Raw genomic sequence first — 6,999 nt, forward strand, 5'->3', positions numbered from 1 at the left:
GGCCCCACACCGGCACCAGCCCAGCGCCCCTGCCCGAGACCCCCCTTTCCCTCCCGCCACCAGTCCGAGCCCCGCCGCCAGCCGAGCGCCCCCCCTTGCCGCCAGCCCCCCGGGGCCCGCTGGCAGCCCAGGGGCGGCTCCTTCTCCCGAGCCCCTCCCCGCAGCCTCTGGGCGGCTCCGGCGTTCTAGCCACAGCTGCCCGCGGCATCCCCGGCCCGGGGCCCTCCCCCGTCCGCCCCACATACCGCCTTCGCTGCGCGGCCCAGCGGCAGCCCCCGGGTCCCCCTGGCCGAGAGGCAACAGTTCCGCCGGTCCCGGTTTATATTCCCCGCCCCGCGGCAGCGGACCAATCAGACGGGGAGCTCGTTCATTCGGTCGGCGGCTGCGGACCAATAGAATGGCGGGGAAAGAGCAAAACGTTCGAAATAGGTTTGTCCCACGCCGCAGCTCGTAGGCCCGCCCTGCGTGGTGCACTCTGGGAGTTGTAGGCCCGCCCGGTCCTCAGACACGTGCCTGGGACTAGGAGTCCCGCAGTAGGGGGCGGGGGGATCCACTTTCCCGTGGCGCCGCGCGGTGGCGGGCCGCTGATGAGGTGGTGGCCTGGGGTCTGTGACCGGGCGCTGGGTCCCCTTGGCTGCCCCTACAGGTGTAGTGAAGGATACGGCTCCTCGTAGGAATGTGCTACCGGTAGCACTTTCCGCTACGGATAGAGTGTTCGAAGCTGCTAGTGTATGAAACTGCTCCCTGATGTAGCAAATGCCCCCAGATAGCAGTTTCGTGCACTATAGCGTATGTGAAATTGCTACGTGTAGACATGTGCTGTCTGTAGCAGGTAGTGATAGGTACAGATTGTAAGAAACAGCTTCTCTAAAAGGATACTTTATTTGTAAATGCTTGAAAACTGTTATCACCGTTCTGTGCCATTCTCTCAATCATTAAGATTTTGAAGAGAAACATATCCAGACCTTATCCCTGGAGAACCCCACTTGTTATGCCCATCTAGGTTTCCTTTCCATAGTTTGTTTATGAGACGGTCATGGAAGACAGTATCAAAAGCCTTAGTAAAGGCAAGTTGTACCCCATCTACTGCTTGTAGGCTTGTTACACTGTTAAAGAAAGCGATCAGGTTGGTTTTACATGTGAGACTGCTTGAAATACCTATTTTTTTTTTTTTTTTTTTTGCAAAGTTTGACCTTTCGCTGCTGCGGGTAGCACGGTCCTACAGGTAGCATTTTCACACACACACACACGTGTATGAAACTGCAAACTCTAGGGAGGTGCTGCTCCCTGTAGCACTGCAATGTGATGAAGCGAATTCCTCTGTAGGAGTCAGCTACATCCCATGGCCTTTTTTTAAGCAAAGTTGCACCTCTTACTGCTGCAGGTAGTGAATGCTTATCATTAGCAGTTTCTGAGAGCTGCCAAGGGCCGTACCTGTTAGCCTTATGGTGTTCTGAACAACAGTTTTTAGCTATTATTCTAACAAAGTGAGATGGAGTGGGCACGAGCTAAAGATATGACAGTCTTAACTCCTCTGCTGACAAAACATGAAAATAACCTTTTCCTTACATATGTTTCTGGATGGTACACAGCTGTAATCAGCTCAGTTAGGGCCCAGCTGGCCCTGAAAAGGGGGCTGAGCCAGAAACTAGAGAAGTACCTGAAGTTGAGCAGTGCTGGGGAAGGGCAAGGGGAGCTCCAGCCTTTTAAACCCATGGTGCCACACGGTAGTGGGCCACTGATGAGGTGGTGGCCAGGGGTCTGTGACCAGGCACTGGGTCCCCATGGCTGCCCCGTCCCCCTCGCTGGTGGCTGCAGTGCTGGCACACTAGAGAAGGATCAGGGCACCTGGATCGCCCGGCTCTCCCACAGCATGGAGGAGCTGAAGATGGGGCCCCATGTGTGTGTGGATCATTTATACTGCACCCAAACACTGTGTGTGTTGCCACAATGGTAGGGGACAAGCCACAATGTTTCTGCTCTGAAGAGCAGACATTTAATTTTAGCTATTTCAGGAAGATCAGAGCCAGTGGGAGAGGGAGAACAGCTAGTGGTTACACTAGGAGATCACTTTGGTAGAGAGCACTGCAGCTACTTGGATAGTTGCAGTAGATCAGATTTCTACTACCAAACCTTCAACCCTGAGGCTTCCAACTCCTATACTTAATTTGGTGTAGTCCAGTCTGATGTTGGAAGGGTCCATTTACTGGTAGCAGGCCCATGCTCTTTGCTCAGCAATGTACTACTCCTTGACAAGTCCCTCAAGCTACACTGCTCTGAGGTCCCGTCAGCCCATGGCTTAGTTCTCTGCTATCCCTGTGAGAAGCTGAGGTCAACAAGCAAGTTAAGGTCACCTGTGGAGAATCCTGCATCCTTCACTGTTAGGGTATACAAATAGCCTCAAAAGTTTAGCTCTAGAGCAGTAATACTCAGATCTCAGTGGTTCAGGAGCCAAATTAGCAATCGTTACCCTAAAAATGCCCCAGTGGTGTGAATTAATTTCATTTACTACAGCTTCATATTTAAACAGTATGAGATGGGAAAACTTTAGTTTTTATATGTTCACAACAACATCAATGGCTTTGTGCAAATTAATAGAGAAAAAGCATCCTGAGCGGTTAATTAAATCAGTGTTTTAATAGGTGCTGCAAAGAACTACTTGCAGTTTCCAAGCTGCAGTCTGAGTATCACTGCTCTAGAGTTTGAGGTTTCAGAACATGGCTTCCCTGACACTTGCTAGAGATCCAGGGGGAGAGTGTTCTTAGGGAGGTTGGCCAAGCAGCTGGGAGGGATTTAAAATCAAGCTCCAAAACCTCCAATTCAGAACCTCAAAGGCAATGGGAGAACCACCACATTGTCCCAGGTTGGAAGTTTTGCTACAAGCTTCTCTTCCACCCCCATTTCCCCAAAAGAAAAATCAAACACAAGTGTTGAAGTGGAAGCTTTTATTGGAAAACCGAAGACACTTGAAAACCATTTATTCCCCTTGTTTTTGCTTTTTCGAACAAAGTGAGAAAAGGACAGGAAAGTAAAGTTTGTCTGGAAGGTCACACAGTAAGTCAGATACATTCCCCAACCAGATCCCCCAGGAGAGCCAATCCCCTCCAGGCAAGAGGAAAGGAAGCAAACATTCAGGTCACTGCCCCCTCCTGCAAAGACGACAGGTGAGTGTGGGTGTCTCTGATACAAAGCACGATTAGACCTGGCTGGGGGCAGCCTCTGGAGCAGGTAAGGGCAGGTGCAAAGCGCTTCCCCTTCACAGACAGCTTTTCAGAAGCCTCCAAAGGGCCCTTTACAGCTGCCACCTCTCCAGCAGGCGCTGGTGCAGGAGGAAGCCCCCACCCGCCCATAGCACCAGCCCAGCTCCCTGTTCTCATCCCCATCCCCCAGCTGCGGCAGCAGCCCAGCGCCCCTGCCCGAGAGGCGTCCCCGCCCCACCGCTCCGGCAGCAGCCGAGCGCCCCTCGGTCCTTCTCCCGAGCCCCTCTCACCGCAGCCTCTGGGCTGCTCCGGCGTTCTAGTCACAGCTGCCCGCGGCACCCCCGGCCCCTCCCCCTTCCGCCCCACTCACCGTCTTCGCTGCGCGGCCCAGCGGCAGCCCCCGTTCCCCGCCCCGCCCGAGCAGGCCCCCCCCCGCCACCAGCCGAGCAGCCCCCCCGCCACCACCAGCCCAGCCCCCCCTGCCCGAGCAGCCCCCCCCGCCACCAGCCGAGCAGCCCCCCCTCGCCCGAGCCCCCCCAGATCCTTCTCCCGAGCCCCTCCCCGCAGCCTCTGGGCGGCTCCGGCGTTCTAGCTACAGCTGGCGCGCGGCACCCCCGGCCCCACCCCCGTCCGCCCCACTTACCGCCTTCGCTGCGCGGCCCAGCGGCAGCCCCCGGGTCCCCCTGGCCGAGAGGCAGCAGTTCCGCCGGTCCCGGTTTATATTCCCCGCCCCGCGGCAGCGGACCAATCAGACGGGGAGCTCGTTCACTCGCTCGGCGGCTGCGGACCAATAGAATGGCGGGGAAAGAGCAAAACGTTCGAAATAGGTTTGTCCCTCGCCGCAGCTCGTAGGCCCGCCCTGCGTGGTGCACTCTGGGAGTTGGAGTCCCGCACGGGCCTCCTCAGGTACCTTCGTGGGAATTGGAGTCCCGCAGTAGGGGGCGGGCGGACTCACTTTCCCGTGGTGCCGCGCGGTGGCGGGCCGCCGATGAGGGGGTGGCCGGGCGCTGGGTGCCCAGGGCTGCCCCGTCCCCCTCGCTGGTGGCTGCGGTGCTGGCGCCCTCGGGCCGGCTGGAGAAGGCGGATCCGGGGGCCCGGGCAGAGGGGGGGCAGTTGGGCAGCCCGTGAAGGCGGGTGAGAAGGGCTGTGGGGGGCCCGGAGAAGGGGGGGGCAGGGTGTGAGCGCGGTGGGGGTGACCCCGGCGTGTCGGGCCCCAGGCGCTAGGGGGCGGGTAACACTGAGGGGCGGGGCAGGAGGCTCTGGAGGGGGCGGTGCTTTGGGCCAGTGATTCCTGCTCATGTCTGCAGGGTGTCAGTGATGGGGGATCTGTGCTGCTCCCAGCCTGGCCTGCGAGACGTTCCTTGGAGCTACTTTCCTTGTCCCTCCACCTGGGAAATCAGTCGGCCCATCTCAACGAGCTCGGGCTGCAGAGAGGGCTGCGATGGGGGTGGGAGGCTTGGGCCCCGTGGCCACGGCCTTGGGGTGTCTCTCTGCGGGTGTTTGGGGTTGCCAACCCTCCAGGATTGGCCTGGAGTCTCCCACAATCGGCATCAATCTCTTGGTGACTGTTGAAAGCAACCCGGGAGGTTTTAATAGGCTATTTTAAGAACATGACATTACCTCATGTTGGGAAAAAAATGTCCCTGGAATAGCTTCAGTCAGAGTTGGCAACCCTATGGGTGTTCGTTTTTCTGATGCGGAGTCCATCCCTTCTACCTAGGGCGAAGTCTGCAACATGATTAACAAGAAGTATAACGAGTTCCTCCCGAGCATGCAAAGCGCTGAGGACTTGGTGTCACAAGTGGACAGTCTGTCCGGCAACATCGACCTACTGAAATCCAGGATCGAAATGAGGTGACGCAGCAGCGGTTTCACTTTATCTGTATCTAGCAGCTTTCATCCTGCATCGTCCCAAAGCAGTACAACTCCACTGATGCGCAGCACAGGAAGGCAGGGGAGGAGGATCTTGGCTAAGGATTCCAGGATGAATCGCCGCCTCTTATAAAGAGTGCCCTTGACTGAAACATACCGATGTATGATGTATCAGACCTGGGATATAAATAAAGGGCGGGCTATAGCTTATTCATTAATTATGTAGCTGAATGGTTTTCCGTGGTGCTCATCACAGTAGTTTCAGAGCCCCTCGAGTATATTAATGCATTTATCTTCTAAGCCTCTCCGCATTGAGATAGGGAGGAATCATTCTTATTTTGCAGGTGGGGAAACTGAGGCACAAAGAAGTGGAATGACCTTGGCCAAGAATCAGAGGGGTAGCCGTGTTAGTCTGGATCTGTAAAAAGCAACAAAGAGTCCTATGGCACATAAGATTCTGTGCAGAGCTGTGAATTGAGCCCAGATTTTCTGTATATTGAGTGCAAGACTGTCCTTCCCGTGGCCTGCTTATATTTTTTGTGTGTGTCGTCCTTTCTATATCCCTGGACTAATTCTCTTAGCTGGCCTCTGCCTTGCCACTCTGGCTTTGAAATCTAAGTTAGAAAGGCTCTAATGCAGGTGGGATATAAATCTGGATTTTTTCTTTGCAAAGGAGAATGATCAACTCAAAAATCATACGATGTGAAAATAACTTTTACATCTGATACCAGTTATGAAACATCCACTTTACTTGTCTCTGTTTATTTGTTGCTGTGTATTTAATTTATGTTTCTCAGCGTATACAATAACAATCAGTGACGTCAGTTACACTTGTCTGTAGTCAATTTCAGCTTTGGGTTCCTAGTGCTGCAGAATTTAAGGTACAACCAATGCAAGAGATTGTTGTTTGTTTGTTAATTTAACAGTTTGGGGATCTTTTTAAAAAAAAAGGGAAACACATCTATTGATCTTGCATGCCTATGGAAGCGTTTAAAATGTATAGTTAAACTGTACTTTTGGCTAAGTTCAAATTGACATTTATCTCATTTAAAAGGAGAGAATTGTTAAAGGCACTCTGGAATTTCATTCAAAGATCTGCAATTTGATATCGCCATGTTCTACTTTTTTTCAAAAATTCCCATACAATAATGCTTTTTGTTTGTTTGTTTGTTTGTTTGGGGTTTTTTTTTTTTACGAGTTTCTCTTCTCCTCTGCTGTTTAAAAGGGTCTTTCTAGTGAGGTTAAAACAGTCTGATCATACAGACAAACTGAATATATACACATTTCTGTCAACTGCACTAGGTAAATACACTGGAGAAATAGAACCTTTTTTCCTTCAAATTTGTTTCAGTTATAATAACCTTAGGTGGTGTTTGTAACTTTGGGAGGTACGTGCGTTTCAGGCAGCACGCTGGTGTTGTCATGTCGGTGTTACTTTTGAAATAGAAATGGCTCTCATAGCCTTTGGTTACTGTAAATGAACTGCTGAAGGCTTGACGTCTGTGCTGCTATTCTAGGTCCGGCAAGATCTGAATGTGGCCATTGTGGAATTTACTGAATTGAAGCAGCAGCTGGAGCGAGACTGGTTAGTTCTGAGTGTGCTGAAACAGCTGCAAGAGGTGAGGAAGGAGGCTGGGAAAATGGCTTCAGATCGCAAAGTGTTTCTGTATTTTGTTCCACTGACCTCTTCCTGGGTCTCCATAGTGAATAAATAATCATGACTCTTCTATCTCTATTCATATCATGTTTTTAAAAAGAGCTCTGTAATCTTAGAGCTGAAACTTGTTTGTGTGTGATTACCGAATCATAGAAATGTAGGACTGGAAGGGACCTCAGTAGGTCATCTCATCCAGTTCCCTGCACTGAGGCAGGGCCAAGTATTATCTAGACCATCCCAGATAGGTGTTTGTCCAAGCTGTTCTTAAAA

At 52.4% G+C, this 6,999-nt stretch overlaps 1 long non-coding RNA gene across 3 annotated transcripts; it reads left to right on the forward strand.

Annotated features, from left to right (window-relative positions):
- The first annotated feature begins 3,084 nt into the window (after window positions 1–3,084).
- LOC113409278 lies at window positions 3,085–6,799 on the forward strand. 3 transcript variants are annotated; one of them, XR_003370501.1, is made up of 3 exons: window positions 3,085–3,164; window positions 4,921–5,054; window positions 6,590–6,799. It is a non-coding gene; the product is annotated as an uncharacterized LOC113409278 (long non-coding RNA). The 3 variants fall into 3 exon arrangements; XR_003370500.2 differs by lacking the exon at window positions 3,085–3,164 and adding an exon at window positions 4,188–4,334; XR_003370499.2 differs by lacking the exon at window positions 3,085–3,164 and having other exon boundaries at window positions 4,472–5,054.
- Window positions 6,800–6,999: the final 200 nt, after the last annotated feature.

Source organism: Terrapene carolina, unplaced genomic scaffold (assembly GCF_002925995.2).
Source record: "Terrapene carolina triunguis isolate 2854851 unplaced genomic scaffold, T_m_triunguis-2.0 Scaffold31860, whole genome shotgun sequence".
NCBI classification, from domain to species: Eukaryota; Metazoa; Chordata; order Testudines; family Emydidae; genus Terrapene; species Terrapene triunguis.